The sequence below is a fragment of the Cryptomeria japonica genome, chromosome 10 (genome assembly GCF_030272615.1).
Source record: "Cryptomeria japonica chromosome 10, Sugi_1.0, whole genome shotgun sequence".
In the NCBI taxonomy this organism is placed as follows: domain Eukaryota; kingdom Viridiplantae; phylum Streptophyta; class Pinopsida; order Cupressales; family Cupressaceae; genus Cryptomeria; species Cryptomeria japonica.
Window position 1 is genome coordinate 56519862 of NC_081414.1, and position 20934 is coordinate 56540795.

The window sequence follows — 20934 nt, forward strand, 5'->3', positions numbered from 1 at the left end:
TCAGTGCCTCCTTAACTATCTTGGGTTCCATGGTAGAGATAAAACAAGAATTTTCTCTAATCTTCCTCCTAGTCTGCACACCTACATTCTTATCACCAATTATCTGGTCCTATGAGTAATTTAATCTAACATATCTAGGTATAGTCTATGTCGGTTCAACATCTTTCTCTTCTGATTCTCTAGTCGATTCTCCACTTTCTTCCTCACTATCATTGCTTACAGATTGAGCAGCTAATACTACATTTGTTGATTGATCATTAGTCTATGCTTCTAGTTCAATGATCACCAGTCTTTCTTCATTATTATCTATTTCAAGTTCTGACCCACTTGTTCCTTTAGACTTATTTAACAAATCACCCAGCTTCTCATTATCACTTTCAACTATTTTCTTAGTTCTCTTATTGTAACATTTATATTCTTTGCTCTTAGAAGAGTAACCAAGAAAGATTCCTTCATCAGATTTTGCATCAAACTTCTTCGTGTAGTTATCTTTTTTTAATAAAACATTGACTTCCAAAGATTTTAAAATAACTAACACAAGGAGTTTTACCATATCTTAGCTCATAAGGTATCATATTTTTGTCTTTCTTTACAAGTATTCAGTTCAATGTATAAATTGCAGTACTGAACACCTCTCTTCAAAACATTGTAGGCACATTACCTTGTAATAACATTGTTCTAGCAGCATCAACATTTGTTTTGTTCATCCTTTCTACTATTCCATTTATGGATTCCCTGGAGAAGACAGTTGTCTCTTAATACCCTGTACATCACAAGACTAGTCAAATTCACTAGATGTGAATTCTCCTCCTCAATCTGATCTTAAACATTTCATGCTTTTACTAATCTCATTCTCAACTAGAGCTTTGAATGTTTTAAATTTAATAAAGGCTTCATATTTCTCCTTTAAGAATGTAACCCATATCATCTTGGAATAATCATTAGTAAAAAGAATGAAATATGTATCACCAAAATAACCTTTTATTCTCATAAGGCCACAGAGATCGGTATGATCCAAATCCAAAATATTCTCAAATGTACACTTCTTTCTCCTATATGAAATAGAGTTCATCCTATGAATTTGACAGTCTTTACATATCACATTATTTGGTTTAGCAATTTGTGGTAATACTCTTACAACACTTGACTTTCTTACCTTCACCAAGTTATCAAAATTTATATGACAACATCTCTTGTGCCACAACCAGCTATCTTCAATTTTTGCAATCAAACAATTATTGACATTAGCATTCAAATGAAATAAGTTACCTCTTGTTTGTTTCCTGGTAGCAATCAACTCACCATTTCCTCGAAGAATTCTGTAGATTCCACCATTAAACTCAAGCAATTAACCTTTATCATTGATTTGTCCAACACTTAACAAATTATGTTTCAAACCATCAACCCAAAAGACATCATCAATAGTACTCGTTCCATTCAAAGAAATAGAACCTTTACCTTTCACCATGCAGGGAGAGTCATTTCCAAATCTAACAACACCTCCATCAAATTAATTAAGAGTAATTGTCTCACAATAAGATGGTTTGTGAATGATTAGTATTCAATAAACACAAAAACCATTTAAATGAGATATCAAGAAATATTTGAACAAGAACATCATGAAAACAAAATAAAACATAAATATACTCATGATGCTCCCATTGCAAGTAGCTCTTCCTTGTCCTCCTTTCCTCCACATACTTTGCTAGCTCCAAAGTTTGACAAAAGGAGAGTTGGAGAGAGATGGAGTTAATGAGGATTTCTCTCCTTGTGCTCAACACAATAGATTGATGGATTATTGGAATATTGGATTTGAGTGATAGATAGGAGGATTTGGATTAGAATATTAGAGAAAGGAGAGGAGAAAAGGGCATCATAACAATGCATGAGAAGATGGATCTTTTGTGAGGATAATAAGTTCCAATTTATAGATTGGAGGAGGCCAATGGAGGGACAAGATTGATTTGATTATGAATGGTTGAGATTGATTTGAGATAGAAGGCATGGATCAAGGGTGCCTTAGGAAAATAAATAGGAATATAAAATTGCTTTGGAAAAAGGGGAGAGAAATTTGAATTTCAAACTTGAGGAATTAAAAATTCCAAAATAAGGATGCATTGAGGGATTCAAAGAAATTAGAATTTCTTTGAGAGATTCAAAGTTGATGTGACATGAGTGGGAATTAAAAATAGGAGAATAATGATAAGCATGATTATGAGAGATTCTAGAAGGATTAATTAAGCTAAGTGGGATTAGGAAAAGTGATTTGTAGTAATCACATTACTAGGTTAATTAATTAAAATTAATTAATTGAGTGGGTTTAGAGGAAATGATAATTGAGAGGAATTTAGAAGAATAGGGAAATAAATAATTTATTTGATAAATTAATTATTGTACTATAGTGATAGGATTAATTAAATTAGATTTAATTGATTCTAAGAGGAATAAGGATAACACAATTAAGTAAATTAATTATGTTGATAGGCTTAAATTAATTAAATATTAATCTTAGGTGTCTACATTTTTCCCCTCTTTGATATAGCGTCGTGAATGATGTTATATCAAAGAAGAATAAAACATAGTGGAAGAAAAGGATAAAGACTAGTAGCATGATGCCCTTGTCATGAGATGAAGAAAAAGGATAAGGACTAGTAGCATGATACCCCAATAATGAGATGAAGGAAAGGATAAGGACTAGCAGGATGATGCCCTAGTCACAAGATGAAGAAGAATGATGAGGAGGAAGGATGACGGGGAAGCAATGGTATGCCCCCTTGAGAGGACATGCGGGTTCGAAGAACATGGGTGTGCTCTTGAAAAGGAATTAGAAGAATAAGTGATGAAAGGATGAAGATGATGAAAGATGGGTTGGAGTGTTGTGAATGAAATGAGACAAAGAAATGATAGATGGATTGGATTTCTTGTTGAGCAAGTATAGAGAGAAAACCTAGATTTAATATTGCTATGGATAGTCTACACCACTGATTATAAGAACCAGGATGATATGAAGATCTGAGGCATAGACTGATGCTTAGTCGAATGGGAATGCCTTGCACACAATCACACAAGTGTTGATAAACACTAATGCAGGGTTGTCAGTTCATACAAGGAAGATCTTCAAACACACCATGCCATGAAAACTATGCCCCATTATACACCAGCCAAGACATACCAAGATATAGGATGATCAAGGCAGTCCTGAACAAGTATAGTCATGGGATGCAAGATGAAAAACAAAGCAAAAAGCTCAAGTATGCAAAAAACATGTACATGACCAACTGATATCTCTTTCCAAGAGTAGGTCATGGATTTGGATAAACTGTCGGACTAGGGAAGGATGCATCCTAATGGGAAGGGTGACAAATTGATTGATGGATGACAAAAGAAAAGTTGGATGTGCGAGATGTGCAGATGAGAGGATTTCCACTTGGATTTGATTAGCAAAGTATGGATGGGTGCTTGGATTAGGCACAAGTCAGTGCAAGCTCAGGTAGATGGGGAAAGCTCATTTTGATGGATTGGAAGAAGGATAAATGATTAGATAGGATGAAAAGGGAGATGGATTATTGAGTAGGATTGGATTGAGGATGGGATTAATGATTGAATTGGAAGAGATGAAGAATATGATTGGATAAGATAGGATTGGATTAGAAATTGGATAGGATGGGGTGGATTGGTGGATGGGATTTTATTGAATGGAACCAATGACAAGGGAGAACCAAGGATTGGTAGGAGGATGGATGAATGGAAGGATGGAGTTATTGTTTCGATAGGAGACAAATGGATGGAGTGGATGGATATGGATAAGATATGGAAGAATAAAGGATGGAGGGTAGGGTGATGGAGACCCAAGGACTATGCTGCAAAGGAATGCAATGCCCCACACTAGAGGTAGTGGAATTAATGATGCAAGAATGGTGCATAAAGATGTATGAGTTTTGAAAGATAATGTGTAATGGATATGGATGGTAGAGAATTAAGGTGATTAAATCTTGAATGCTCCAAAGCATGCATGCATGATTCATTATTTTGCCTCTTATATGATCAAGATGAAAGATATGAATGGAGGATTTATTTTGATAGGATGAGGGATATGAGATGGAGGATATGGATAGGATAGTCAAGATCAAATATAGGGAAGGAGAATGGACTCAAATATGATGTAGATGGATGAGAGGATTGTGTGGATGAAGCTTGCCCCCAAGTGAAGAGTGAAAGGGGATGAGGGGATTACACATGATGCTTGTTTGCCAAGTTTTCATCATGGTACTTACACAAGGTGCCAAAAGAAGTGGTTTTCAACATTGGATGAAATGGTTTTTCTTTACTTTTTCTGAATTTTTTTTTTTTCTTGAATTATTTTTTTTGAAATTTTGAATTTTTGGAATAGCTTGGATGGAGAAGGATGAGGATGACTGGATATGGAAGATAGTGGATGTGTGAAGGAGGAAGGGAGGACTCAAGAATCTAGTTCCATAGTTGGTATCCCTTAGTATTTTTTGAACTAGAGGTATGCTCGTAGATGTTGGTAACAATAATTGGGGAGATGAAATGGAGAGGGGAGGGAAGATAAGGATTTTGAGAGGATTGGACTAACAGAATGGGATTGTGAAAAATGGATGGTGGATAATGGATGGGGTTTTGAAGAATTTGTGGAAGATAAACATTGGCACACACCTTGGAGGGTGGTGGAGTAGTGGGGGAGAGTGTTTTGAATTAGATGGGGGATAGAGTGTGGATTTTGGGAAATGAGGACCCAAAATAAAAGAAGGGGTTGATGGAGTTGGGATGGTGGATTTTTGGACATAAGGACCCAAAATGGATTTTCAAGATGGAAGAGTGCTAGATGGATTATTTGAGGACTTATGAATGGATGGAGCTTTTGGATTAACAAGTTTGGATGCCAACTTTGATTTTTCTTTGGGATGCATTGCTTCTTTGGGAATCTACATAGTTTTTGATTTTTTCTTTTGGGGCCTTTGTGGCCTTTTTTATTTTTCTTTCTTTAGGATCACATTTTTCTTTTGAGCATGTTGTTTTGAGGGGACATGTTGATCCTTTGATTTTTGTGGATTTTGAGCTTTATGCTTTTTAGATTGGGCATCCAAATTGCTTCCAATAGCAATGGGATGGGTGCATGAGGATGAAGGATTGATGGATTTTATGGATGGGATGGTGGAAAAAGAGTGTTGGGAGGAATTTTAGGATGTATGCCTTTGTTGATCTTGCTTAGGGATTATTTGATGTGATGGAGTGGTGGATGGAGGGATGTAAGGACCCAATATGGATGGAAGGGATGGAGGATTGAAGATCGGAACATAGGGGCCCAAAATGGATGGAAGGAATGAAGGGTTTAACTTTGGAACATAGGGTCCCAAAATGGATGCGAAAGATGAGGGATAATGGGACTTTTATTTGTATGAGGGAAATTTGGATTTAGGAGGAATAGAGGATGTACCAAAATCTTGAGCATTATCTTGAGGACCCTTATTATTTCAAAAACAAGATGCGAGTCCATTTTGAGGGGGATGAGATGTGGAAGGAAGATTAGGAGCTTTAGATGGATGGGATCATGACATGGAGATGAAGGGATACTTTGGTCTTGACTAGGGAGGGTATCACGAGATGGAGTGAGAGGGGTGATTGAATCATTACATGGATTAGGATCATGCGATGATAGAGGAATCACAAGATCATGAGAAGTGGAGGGGATGGGATCATTAGATGGAGGGGAGGGAGATGCCTCATGAGATAGAGTGGAGGGAGATGCCTCATGAGATGGAGAGGTTTCTATGCTAACATGATTTGGAACAATATTTTGGCATGTTTGGAGTTGTGGGGATTGTGTGATGGAGGAAGGAATGGAAGTTTTGATGTGAGTAGATGGGGAAATGGGGGTATCATGAAGTGTGGGGGATTGGGGTTTGTTTTGAGGAGGAGGTGATTGTTGGTATTTTGGTATGGTTTTGTCATTGATGTCAACACCTACTAAAACACTAACACTTTGGACATCCAACAACATTCACCAGCAAGCAAGTAATTATTGCACCGTTACTGGTATATGGCACACTGGCAAGATATAATGATCACCAACACTTGGAATGATATGGAAAACACTTGGTAATGTCGAATACATCATTTGGACATCTTGTCCTGGAGTTTTGTTCATTGGTATATTCATAATTACATATTTTTTGTTACCGATAAATAGATCTAGGGTTACACCAGCAGGTTTATCTTTTCCAGATCAGCATGGCACGCTATGGAGATGATCAATTATTGTTGTAAATGCATTAAGCTGACATGTTCAATCAACTATTGCATCAGATATTATATTGTTTGTAAAATGTTTTTATTGTAATATCTTGTAGAGCCGACCTACTAAAATTGGTCTTAGGTTATGGTATAAATGTAAGATCTTATTTGTAAGATTAAATGTGGAATGTGAAAAAGGATTGTGTGAAGGTATATGTGAGATTAAGCAGAGCTATACACGAAGACATCATTTGAAGGTGAAGCTAGGTTTTTGTGAAAGCATATCAACATTACACCGGTACTAAATCTAGCATATGAAGATGCTATTTTGTGCAATACATTCTTATTGGATTTAACCATCCAACTATAGTCAGTGTGACTCCCATTTTGTGATTGAGCAATGAGCTCTAAGCTATTGGCCTTTCTGCATGTGCAGACCCCATTTATGTACACTTACTATCTACAATAGTATCATCTGATTGTGGGTAAGGTTTCCAACCATGGTTTTTTCCCTTATAGGGTTTCCACATACAAATATTGGTGTTATGTGTTGTGGATGACTTTATGTTTATGTTTCATGCATTAATCTTTACCGGTATAGCAATTAACTATTAAAACTATCTACTAGCATACTTAACTAGTTTACCAGTACTAAGCATTAAGTTGGTTAATTTTTTTTGGGTTTGAATTTATTTGACAACTAATTCAACCCCCCTCTCAGTTGTCTCATTTGATTGGGAAACTTTAATTGATTAGAGTCAAATAATTAGTAGACATTGATTGGGAAACTTTCAGCTTTTGAGATTGAAGAATTTGGTCCTGTTGCTACTATAAAGATAGAATTGGCTTTTAAAGCATCAACATCATCTGCTCCATCATTTGATAAATTTGATTGGAAAGCCTTTTATGCAAGAGAACTTGAAGAAAGTAGGAAAGAAAATGAAGAACTTGAAGAACTTGAAGCACTATTTGCAAGGAAAATGGCTAAAGGTCTAGTTGGAAGTAAGTATGAAGGTAAAGCACCCTTTAAACATTTTAACTGCAATAAGATTGGTCATATGGCTTCAAGATGCCCTGATAGACATGCTAGACTAAGAGAAGAAGCTAGAAGAACATACAAGTCTAACCTTGAATATCAGAGATACAAATTTAAGAAGAATAAAGACAAATCTTGTTACATTATTGATGAAGGTGTGACTAATGATTCTGATGAGGATGCGGTAGACAATGGATGGGTTTTTGTTGCTATAACAGAAGATCAATCGGCACCTACTGCTCAACCACTAGTATAGGCTCTAGCAGCTAAAGTTCAAGTAAAGGATGAATGGATCATTGATTCAAGATGCTCACATCATATGACAGGAGACAAAGGTAAATTCTTGAACTTTCAAGAATACAATGGAGGCTTAGTGAGATTTGGAGATGACAAAGCTTGTAAAATAAAAGGTAAGGGTTCAAAATCTCTTGATGGCAAGCATAAAATTGACAATGTCTACTATGTTGAACGATTAAAGAATAATCTTTTGAGTGTTGGTCAATTAGTTGAGAAAGGATTTTAGTTACAATTTAAAAATGGACAATGCAAAATCATGAACAGAACTGGTTTGGAAATTGCAACCGGTAATAAGACTAGAGGTAATATCTTTCATTTGAATAACAGTGAAAATACATGCTTGATTGCACATATAGATGAAAGTTGGTTATGACATAAGAGACTCTATCATGTAGACTTTGATTGCATTGTAAAGATCAGTACTACTAATGTAGTTAGAGAGTTACCTAAAATTATCAAACCTCAGAATACAGTATGTAAGGAATGTCAATTTGGAAAATAATTTAGAGCTAGTTTCAAAAGTATTCCATAAAAATCAAATAATGCTCTTGATTTGATTCACACTGATTTATGTGGTCCAGCTAGAACTAAAAGCTTACAAGGTGATAGATATTTCATGCTAGTCATTGATGACTATTCTAGAATGTCTTGGGTTACTTTGGTATATCATAATTGCATATTTGTTGTTACCGACAAATAGGTCTAGGGTTACACCCGCAGGTTTATCTTTTCCAGATCAGCATGGCATGCTATGAAGATGATTAATTATTGTTGTAAATGCATTAAGCCGACATGTTTAATCAGTTATTGCATCAAATATTATATTGTTTGTTAAATGTTTTTATTGTAATATCTTGTAGAGTCGACCTACTAAAATTGGTCTTAGGTTATGGTATAAATGTAAGATTTTATTTGTAAGATACAATGTGGAATGCGAAAAAGGATTGTGTGAAGGTATATGCGAGATTAAGTAGAGCTATATACAAAGACATCATTTGAAGGTGAAGCTAGGTTTTTGTGAAAGCATATCAGCATTACACCGGTACTGAATCCAACATATGAAGATGTTATTTTGTGTAGTACATTCTTATTCGATTTAACCATCCAACTCTAGTTAGTGTGACTCCCATTTTGTGATTGAGCAGTGAGATCTAGGCTATTGGGCTTTCGGTATGTGCAGACCCCATTTATGTACACTTACTATTTGCAGTAGTATCATCTGATTGTGGGTAATGTTTCCCACCGTGGTTTTTCCCCTTATAGGGTTTCCACGTACAAATATTGGTGTTGTGTGTTGTGGATGACTTTATGTTTATGTTTCATGCATTAATCTTTACCGGTATACCAATTAACTGTTAAAACTATCTACCGGCATACTTAACTGGTTTATCGGTATTAAGCATTAAGTTGGTTAAGTTGTTTTTGGTTTGAATTTATTTGACAACTGATTCACCCCCCCTCTCAGTTGTCTCTAGGACCTAATAGTGTTGGGGTGCATGGAGTACTTGAGGAGACTTGGAAAACTTTCTTTGAGGTGAGGATTTTGTCTCCTTTGCTAGCATGTCTTGGATAAGATTATGGATAATGGATTCAGAGGATGCGGGCAATATGGATTTTGGAGGATTAGGATTAGATGGAGAATTAGGATTGGATGGAGGATTAGGATTGAGATTGGAATTAGATGGAGGATTAGGATAATGGATTGGGGAATTAGGATTAATGATTAGAGGATTATGGAGTAAAGGATTTGGATGGGGAGTAGAGGTAATGAATGCATTGTGGAAGGGTGGGGATTGGGATGTAGATGGCGAGGAGATGGAGGTATACATATTGGGTTAGAGGAGTATGTGGATGAGGGATAATATGGATATATGGATGTGGAATAAGATGGATTTCCCTTGTCGAAGGTAGAGGAAGGATAAGAGATATGGTATAGATTGGGATTGGGTGTAATGTGTTGAGATGGGATGGATGAAGGTATGATAGCCGAGTGGGTGATTATGGGATTAACTTGGTATGCAGGTTCATGAATTTCCATGAGAATCTTCTCATACCAAGCTTTGAAATTATGGGTAGTCATGTTGAGAGTGAAGGATTAGAAGATGATGATAAATGAAGATGAGGTTAAATGAAGATGAGGATTAGGACTTGATTTGGAATGATGATGGATTAGATTTGATTACATTTTGATTGGATTTGATCTGGATTGGAATTGATTTGATTGGATTGGTCCTTGGATAAGGACTTGATTGGATTGGTCCTTTGATTAGGAATTGATTTGATTGGATTAGTTGATTGATTGAATGGATTGGATTGAAATGGATTGGATTGGTTGACTGGATTGGTCATTGGATTAGGACTTAATTTGATTGGATTTGATTTGATTTGGATTCGGAATTTGGATTTGGATTTGGATTGGATGGATTAGGAAGATAGATGAATTTGATTGATTGGAATTTTGGAAATTTGGTTGGATTAGAGGAAGAATGAATATTAGTTGAGGAATGATGATTGTTTGGATGGATGAAAGTGGATTGGGGATTGGAGAATTTATTGGATAGATTAGAAATGGATTAAAGATTTTATGATTGGAAAGAGGAATGATGGATTGGTTGTGGGGGATGGACTTGGAAAGAGATGTCAAGTAAAGAAAACACAATGGTAAAGAGAAGTTTGACTCAGAAGACACTCATGCTCATTCACAATATATCCTATAGAAAGAAAAGACAATAGTCCATGGATCCCAATTGGTTTCCCAGCTACGCTAACCCAGAGCAGACACTTAGATACTTGACCCCACTGGCTCCCTTCCATGACACTCACTTCTGGGGGCAACCAAGCATCAATTCCCATCGGGCGTACCAAAATGTCTCACAATAAGATGGTTTGTGCATGATTAGTATTCATTTAACACAAAAACCATTTAAATAAGATATCAAGAAATATTTGAACAAGAACATCATGAAAACAAAATAAAACATAAATATACTCATGAAGATCCCATTGCAAGTAGCTCTTCCTTGTCCTCCTTGCCTCCATGAACTTTGCTAGCTCCAAAGTTTGACAAATGGAGAGTTCGAGAGAGATGGAGTGAATGTGGTTGCTCTCCTTATTCTCAACAAGATAGATTGATGGATTATTGGATTATTGGATTTGAGTGATGGATAGGAGGATTTGGATTAGAATATTAGAGAAAGGAGAGGAGAAAAGGGCATCATAACAATGCATGAGAAGATGGATCTTTTGTGATGATAATAAGTTCCAATTTATAGATTGGAGGAGGCCAATGGAGGGCCAAGATTGATTTGATTATGAATGGTTGAGATTGATTTGAGATAGAAGGCATGGATCAAGGGTGCCTTTGGAAAATAAACAGGAATATAAAATTCCTTTGGAAAAAGGGGGGAGAAATTTGAATTTCAAACTTGAGGAATTAAAAATTCCAAAATAAGGATGCATTGAGGGATTCAAAGAAATTTGAATTTCTTTGAGAGATTCAAAGTTGATGTGACATGAGTGGGAATTAAAAATAGGAGAATAATGATAAGCATGATTATGAGAGATTCTAGAAGGATTGATTAGGTTAAGTGGGATTAGGAAAAGTGATTTGTAGGAATAACATGACTAGGTTAATTAATTAAAATTAGTTAACTGAGTGGGTTTAGAGGAAATGATTATTGAGAGGACTTTAGAAGAATAGGGGAATAATTAATTTATTTGATAAACTAATTATTGGACTATAGTGATAGGATTAATTAAATTAGATTTAATTGATTCTGAGAGGAATAAGGATAACACAATTAAGTAAATTAATTATGTTGATAGCCTTGAATTAATTAAATATTAATTTTAGGTGTATACAGTAATAAACATACTTTTGTCTCCGGTCATGTGGTGTGAACAACCACTGTCTATAATCTATTCATTATTGTTTTCTACATGAGAAACCAGTGCCTGCTCATTAGACAATTCCTCCTTTACAACTACAAACATGATCTCTTTATTGTCATATTCATCTTCAGATTCCTCATTGATCACACCTTCATCCACTGCAACATAACAATGTTTTCTGCCTTTCCCTTTGAATTTATTGTACTTATCTTTCTTATCGGTGTTAGGACAGTTAGCAGAAACACTTTATAAGGTAGCTTTCCTTTATACTTACTAGTTCCTCTTGGAAATCTCTTAGCTAACAGTGCTTCAATTTCCATCACTTGATCTTCATTGACTTCATTTTCCTAGTTACCCCCATGACTATATTTTCACTCATGACTTAGACATACATTTTTTCCTTTTCTAGCAGACAAACTGGTAACAAAATCTTTAAAGGCAAATTCAGTAGATTTTTTCACACTAATGTCAAAACTATTTAACTCAAAAGTTGTAAGCTTACCGATCAAAGAGTCAAAAGTGCCCTTATCCTTTGAAATGGATCTTAGTTCTTGTATTGCAGATACTCTAATAGCATATTGAGGTTGAAGAGTTCTGAGAATTTTTCTTATCACCACATCATCATCAATTTTACCACTAGCACCTTTTATGCCGCCAAAAACTTCTTTAATTCTCCAACCATATTGTGCAATATTCTCTCCTTGCATTCTCATGTCATCAAATTTTCCTCTCAATCTTTTCTCTCTTTCCTTTTGTACATGCTCATCTCCTCCATAGATTGCCTCTAGATTTTCCCAAACCTCATGTGCATTTTCCAATCCTTGAACATCAATATATTCAGAATCAGATAAAGTACTTACAATAGCTTCTAGGGCTTGCATGTTCTCTTGTTTCTCTTTAAGTTCATCTGGTGTCAAGGGAGCAGTAGAAGCAGCCAAATATAGTGTTTCAACATGTTTCCAATATTGAGCACCATGACCTTTAAGATATATCACTTCATTCTATCTTTCCAGACCTTGTAGTTGTCCTTGTTGAACTTAGGACCTTCTTTTTTCATCATCTTTACTGCCTCAGAATCTTTTCCTTGAGCGATTAAGCTTTCTACACATAGAGGACCAAATCTTTGATGCCAAGTGTTAATCCTATGAAGATCCGGTTAATACTGAGAGGAGGGGTAAATCAGTATTAACACCAACTGAAACTTTTAACTCAAAATCAAACATGTATCAAATCTGAAACTATTTAAAAGATATCTCAACTTCTATAATCAGATCTAAACACCTCTTAAATATATTTTCTTCAAACATTAATCACAACTATCAATAATTTAACCTCTTAAGCAGTCATACCAATTTGATCAAATACCAACTATTCAACTTTATCAATCTGATCAAATACTTTCTCTAACCATTTCATATCAGTACCAGTAATCTTTCATAAACTTTAAATAAAATATCATAATCGGTGTCTTAGAAGTAATGCATGAAAATATAGACAATATCAAAAGACATTACACACATGAACACCAATATTTTGACATGGAAACCCAAATTGGAAAAACCATAGTGGGAGTGGTACCCATAATAATTTGTAATCTTTTGAAGTACACCCTATTAGGAGCTTATCCTGATTACGAGCTTACAATACACTCGGTTAAGGGATTTGCTTGTCACTCCAGCTAGGAGATTAATGATCTGTTAGGATCAACCTTGTGAGAGGATTTTAAGACCCTTTTTGAGAGTTGCCCTTTTCAGGAACTTAAGTGACAAAGGCCTATTAGGACCTACCTGGTCAAGGGATTTATGCTCCTGTAACTATTAGGGAACAATAGTGAATAGTGATTTGTTACTTTGCACTTTTAGCTTGCTAAATCAAATCTAGTTATACTTCATAGTCAGCAACACTGAGGCATATCTCTATCTTCTCTGGGATAGCTTAACTCATTCTCCTAATACCACTGACACATAAAACATCAGTTGTGTCATCCTAAATAGCCATCACAACTAATTCAACCAATAAAACCTAATTACATCTTGAATTTACAATATAGATCATATGAGATCATTATCTAGATTATTACAACAAATTACATTGCAATATCAATCGTTGGTTGATCACAACTTATCACAAAAATCCAATCTGTACATGTTGGCACTTTTTTATGTTGAACAACAAAATCAACAACCAGTATAATCTACAACCAATTTTTGAAAGGTAGCCAACCTCAACTATGATTTCAAAAGGACTAACTAGACCAACTTAACAAGGATTTTTAATCCTTCTTCTCTTCAGGCTCTGCAAGGCCTAGGCGGGTTTACCTATGATGCACTTCAAATACAGTCTAAGCTCACACACATCATCATCATTAAAGCAGAAATCTCAAACATAGCTCAACAATAAGGAAAGTACTCCAAACTAGCTACATTTACATTGACTCTCAACTACATCGGAGCTTGAGATAGGTGGGTCATTACCATAAAATAGAAAGGAAAGACATTAAATTTTGATTTGATTTTAAATCTCTGAGAAAACCCCAAAATGTGCAAGACCAGTGCCTTATCCAAGGGCAACAGAGTCATACATCAGACTACAAATGAAAACACTCATTGCAAATCCATCTTCATCATGAAATATTCCTACATTAATGCCTCGCATAAATGCATTACTAAGCTTATCCACAGAAAACATCAGATCCAGAAACATGAACCCCATTTGATTAATGTTTGCTCACAGAGTTTAAAATCTTCCTTGAAGATTACCTACAAACAAGCATTTACACTCACAGACAAAACTGCTCATGACAAACATGATCCTCCTTAAGAATCAGATTTGAATAAAATGAAAGTGCATTTCAGAGACAAATTCTTTACGAATTTGTGGATGCCTACATACACAAGAACCTGCAACAAATAACACCTATAGCAAGAAAATAAGACTCCATTACTTAAAATAAGACATTCCTCTTCAACCTTGAAAATAAACCTAGAATTGGAAACCAAGAATCCTAGAGCCTTTTTCACAGAATTATGGAACCCTTACAATGAGAAGAAAATCAGAATAAGAAGGAAAGGGAAAAACATTAGGTCTGCAACCGAAATTGCCAAGTGTCTCTTTTTGTCTAACTGGATTTCACTTCCTTCATCTTTTCCATGCAAACTTCTCCCACAATATCCAAACTTTGTTAAAATTAACTACATGATTGGATTCCTTATCTCGAGAGCTTTCTGGCAATATATAATACTTGCCAGTTTGAGTAAAAATAAACCTTTGGGCGAATTAATTCTTCATATGCCTCCATCATTTAAATTTTTCCAATTTTTTTATATAGTTTACAATATATAATTAACTTTGATTTTTCACCCATTTTAACTCCTGACATCTTGCCACATGGCAACCTGCAATTCATTGATGTGATCCATTGGGTGCCACCTCAGATGACACCTCATCAATCTGCCATGTGTCTGCCTCGTCACTGCCATTGGACTACCACGTGTATGCCACCTCATCACCACATCATCACCACCTATGCACCATGTCATCACCACCTCAGTGAGACCTATGAGTTTTCTTTTCACTTGGACCTGCCACCTATCTTTTGCCATTTCGTGATGGCTAATGGTCATGCACTTCCGGGCCACGAAGTCACGCGAGCTATTGGATCATCTGAACTTGCTCACTCTTTAACGTTCATTTTTGGCACATGCTTTTCGCTATTTCTCAAAGGGTATTCTGCATGCATCTTTCCTTTGTGAATCCATGCGCACCATCTGATCTCCTCAACTTGCTTGCTGGTTAATCTACTCCTTCTCCACAAAATTTGCTTGCCTTGGGATCTGTGCCTATGTGGGGTCCACTTGTCGCCACTTGTCAGCCTCCTTGGTCACCTCAGGAATTGTGCCCATGCATGTGGGGTCCACTTGGGTGCCCAATCAACACCATCCATCAAAAGCCTCTTAAAGATTTGACATATTACTTGTGTAGATCTTTGCATATAAATATCAAAAAAATACTCCGCCTAGCCAATGTGGGATAAAGCATTTTAGCTTGGAACTGCACTTTGAAGGTTTTTAATGGCGCCTTTGGTGTTTTCTTTTGCTTGGAAGTTCATCGCCTTCTCCATTTTAATAAACTAAAACTTTCTTCCTCGTATAAGTGCCTAAGTTAAGTTAAATTGTTGCAAGCAAAGGTAAAAGTGAATCCCAAAAGGTGAACCAACTAGTCAATGGTATTTCTTATAATTTCTCTACTCCCTTGTTTAGGTTGCATGTAATTTATATTTAACACTATAGTGTGAGAGTAAGTAGCAACATTTTCTTTCTGATTTTTAGATGTTTCTTCCTCTTCCATATCTCACGCAAGGGATGCATTGAATTCCACATGAGGAGAGAAGTATGTTGGAAAAGTTGTAGTCTGTTTGCTGGCAGAGGGCGTTGAACTACTCCTACAGCTTCTAATTACATTTGCTAAGAAGCTCTCTAAACATTTTCACTTGCCATGCATATTAGGAGGATATTCTGAATCTGCTAACACTAGTACATTTGGGTCAAAATTTCGACTGCAAATCGTCAGAATTTCGACAAAAAAAGTCATCGAAAACTTTTTGTCTGAAGTTCTGACTATCCTTGTGGTCGTCGCAATTCCGACATCACCTCCAACCTTTCCAATGACTGCCATGGATGCTCATACCCAGAAAGAATACCATTTTGATCTCAGCCTATCGTGGGAATTCTGACTCCACAAGGTAAAATTTTGACAGAGGAGTGTTGTTAGATGCACAGCATCCTCCTTGGAACTCTCCTGGAGGCCGTCATAATTAGGATGGCCTCCAAGAGAGTTTTGACGAGGATGTTGTGCATTCGACGACACTCCTCTGTCAAAATTTTACCCTGTGGAGTCAAAATTCAGACCATAGGCCGAGTTCTCAGAAAAAAAATTTAATAGAAAAAGATTGACATTGGTATCTCTCTTCTATCTCCCTTCTCTATCCCTCTCTACTATCTCTCTTCTCTCTCCCCTCTCTAGGTCTCTTTCTCCATCCCTATCTTCTTCTCTCCTTCTCTACTTCTCTTTCTCTACCCTCTCTAGGTCATTATCTCTTCCTCTCACCCTCTCTCTCTCTCTCTCACCTCTATAGGTCTCACCTTCCATTCCTCCATCATTACCCATGTTGTCAAGTTGCAAGATATTTCCCAAAGTACTTGGTTGCTAGGGTTGGTTTGCTTAATTGTTGGAGTTAGAGTTAGATGAGACCTACATGATTAAGCTGTATTAAGTGATCAAGTCACCAAGATCTCAATTGTAAACATGACTAGGTTCTATGGTTTTAGGGTAGCATAGGTCAAGATTGAGGTATGGTGGTCAAGAATTGCCTTCCAATGATAAAAGACATCCAAATGATGAAGAATGAAGCCGATGAACTCATAGAAGTTTGGAGGAGATAATTTGACTAAGTTAAAATTTTGTTTAATTCATGGTCATAATACTAGCTTGCTCATCAAGAGCAATTTGTGCAAATGAACCCTAGAAATGTGCCCATGCTAGAGAAGCAAGAATTCCAATAAAACCTAAGGCAATGCTAGTAAGGAGTCAAAATTAAAGAATTAGGGTACAAAAAACAAAATTTGGCTAGGTCGAGATGTTGCTCAAGGTTGACCTAAATCATGGAGTGTAAATCAATCATGAAACATGAGAATGGATAGGTCTTGACCCAAGCAACATAAGTCCCCCTTGTGATTCCAGAAGATATCACATCACAATCATTGAGTCTATCTGCAATATAAAGTCAAGACCTAACTATTGGAATCTTGGAGTCATCCCATTTGATCATGTAGTTTAGCACTTGGGAGGATTTTGTTCAAGAGAGGATAGAATACTTAGTATTTTATTTTGTGTTGCATAGTGCATAAAAAACACATCAACAGAAACCATTGAAAGGTTTGGTTAAAGCCTTCGAATCACAATCTCTACGAGAAGCTATCAAGAGTGCCCAAAATTTGGAAACTTTAGTATCCAAGAACATAATTCATAAGGCACCACTTTTGGAGCAACCAAAGAAGCCTAACAATGTAATATTTTATTTACCTTGGATATGCTTTATCCTAAGTGTGATATTCCACTATTAAAAAGCTTAATTAGGTAATATTTTTACTTAGGTAGAATAAGATAACGAGTTGCACATTCTCCTTCTTTGATTGAGATTATACTTTTTCCATGTCACAAATTTGGAAACTTGGATAAGCAATTTCTTTTTTTGGTTTTCTACCTCTTCATGATCCTCATGGGTTTGGAATCTTGGAACCTATATATTGTAGGTTTTTCCTCAATTAACATATCAAATAAAACTATTGTGAGCTTTCATATCTTAACATACCAAGGGCTTAAGTTTGGGGACAAAAAGGGGATGACGAAGGGGGCGGGGTGGGATGCAAATATATATACAACTTAAAAAATAAATTATAAAAGGATGTGTATAGAATAAGTATAACAATTGTAAATAAAACTTTGCCACACTATGTAAATTTTACAATAAACATTAAAAATATGTCAATGATTGTGTTGAAATTTGAACATTAACAATGGTGGTAGAGTTTTGGAACTTTGGGAACAAACTAAGAATAAGTATAAGAATTGCAGATGAAACTTTGGCATACTAAGTGTTTAAACTAGTCAACATAAAAATTATGGAAATGATTGCATTAATAATAAGAATGGTGGGTAGAAGTTTGGGGTCAATGGGTAGTGCCCCTTGTGGGGGGTTTGGGGTAGAGCCCCCATCAAGGTTAGGGGGCATTGCCAAACCTTTAATACGGATGACATTTTCACAATAATTTCACCATTTTTGTTTAGAATTGGAGTTTCTAATTGGGGGCCATGGGAGACTCATAGGCATCCTCAAGATGGTCAAGAGACTCCTTGGAGTCCCTAGGACGCCCCTAAGTGGTGCGGCAAGGGGATGTTTCCCCTAAGTATTGCATCCTAAAAAAATAGGGATTTTGGAGGGGGGGAAGGGGTCCCCATGTTTCAATGGTTTCAAAAGATTCTAAGTTTTTTTTAATCTTGTCATAACAAAATATACTCCTCTTGCATCCTTGGATGATTTGAAAATTGAAAACAATTTGACAAGAAAAAACTAACTTCTAAAGTTTAGACTTAGTTTTCTTTTTTTATCCAAGTCACTACAACATTTCAATGATCAAAGTAGCTTTTTTTTGGTGGTTTCGAAGCATCCAAAAGTCTTGATAAATTCAATATTATCTTTCATTCCACCAAAATTGGAGATCAAGAAGCATGCTCACAAACAAGGATTTGTTTGTAACTTAAGGCAATCGACTAGTTTTTGGGGCATTTTCAGGTCTAAAGAACCTACCATAGTGTCAAAAAGGCCCATAAGACCCCATTTTCATCTAAAACTTGTCTCTTTTGGTCGTAGAATCATTTAAGGAAAAAAAAATCACACAACCAATGATATGCCTATACCATACATATTTGAGTTAAAATAAAAATAAAAAATTGACAAGGTTTGGAGACCATTGAACAATTTGGTAGATTGTTAATACATACACTCAATTTATAAAGTATCAATTTGATGTACTTAATCTTTGAGAGGCCTATACAAAAGCATTTTGTAATTGCAAACTAAGATAAATTTCCATTTTTGGTAGTTTTCATCATGGATTATGGTATTAAATTCTGACATTCTATTGTCAAGATAAATTGAGATAAATTATGACATTCTATTGTCAAGATAAATCACATCACCTCAGTAATTGAACTACAACAATAAGATTGCATACGAAGTGCAGATTTGCTATGAAACATGTTAAAAGGGTTAAACTGTTTCAATTAATACAAACACTAGAACTATTAAACAACAATACCTTGTTGGTAATCAAGATTTTGGACTATACCCACATTTTACACCTTTTCATACAGTTACAAAGAACATAGAAAAGATGTACGTGGAACTATAGATTCCAACATATGTAAAAATACAACAATCTAAATAAGAATGGGATGCATGTGGAGAATGGTTAAGACATGCATAAATAAAAGGAAAACAAAAATCTCTCAATGTGTATCACAAACAAATCAAGGAAAAAAGCTTTTAGGCAGGGGACTGATATGATCATGAAAATTTCAAAACTTCCAAAGTATAGAGCATTTGAGATTTTATAGAGAATGCGCTAATTCAGCTTTATTCATGATGAGGCATATTCACAACTTTTGTAGTCGCACCATGGGTTTGTTTGTGTTGGCTCTATTGGATGCTGCAATTAAGATTCAATATATGTACATTATTCAATAAGATTAACTGTTCAACATAATGAAATATTGAAAAGTGTGTTATCTTATTGAGCTTTCCTTTGTTTCGAGAATAGTTTAATATTCTCTACTTAACAGGGCCAACCACATGAAGGTAGAAGCTCATTTGGACCCTCCTCCCCCCCCTAACATCACTCTAAATTCCCTGTTAACATCTAACATTCATTCATTCTTTCATTCATTCTTTCATCCATTATTAAAATATAACATTCATTCATTATCACATAACGTTCATTAACACATAAAATTTATTAACTTTCATTAAAACGCAACATTCATCAATAATCATCAACATATATCATTCATGAACATTCATTAGCACATAATTACATTCATTAAGACATAAAAATCAGTCATTATCAAATGAGGTAGATTACAATCATTTATTTCTCCGTTTTTTCTTTGAAGCTATGAAAAGACTAAGTGGAACATCGGTTTCTTCATCATTTCCCCCATCTTTGGATGTTCTGCCCTCTTCTCATGCTCTTGATGTATGCCTAGTCCTATAGAAAGGACGAGGATGCTGAACCAAAGGGGGGTCCTCTACAATAACAAAGAATTGGGTTAAATTCAAAATATTTTTTTATTATTGTTACAAGTATTTCATTAATTTAAAGAACACAACCATTACACTCTTTACCTGATGGGACCACATCATCTTCCACATCATTTTGTCTAGCCTCAACCTCGACATGCTAAACACCCTCTAGATCCTCTGGAGTTGAAATACAAAATGTTACATTAATCAATACACCAATTGCAATTAGATTTGTTTAAAGGAATAACAGTGGTCCTCTTTACTTGATTGGGGAACATCATGTTCCTGATGTTGTCTACCTGGATCATGCTCCACTTGGTCACCACCGACTACATGCTCTAAAATATTAACAATAAAGGTTACATTAATTACTACACTAATTTTTAATTTAAGATGTTTAATTGTATTAATAATTACATAAAAAAATTTGAATAGAAAATGAATACCTCCACTACTAGGATGCACATCTAGACCTTCATGTACAGGTTCTATTCCACAATTATCATGTTGCATTCCAATGTCACGCGCAGTGTTATCATTGCTTTCTTATTTAAAAAAAATATAGTTAGTTTATGTTGAAACTTAACATCAAATA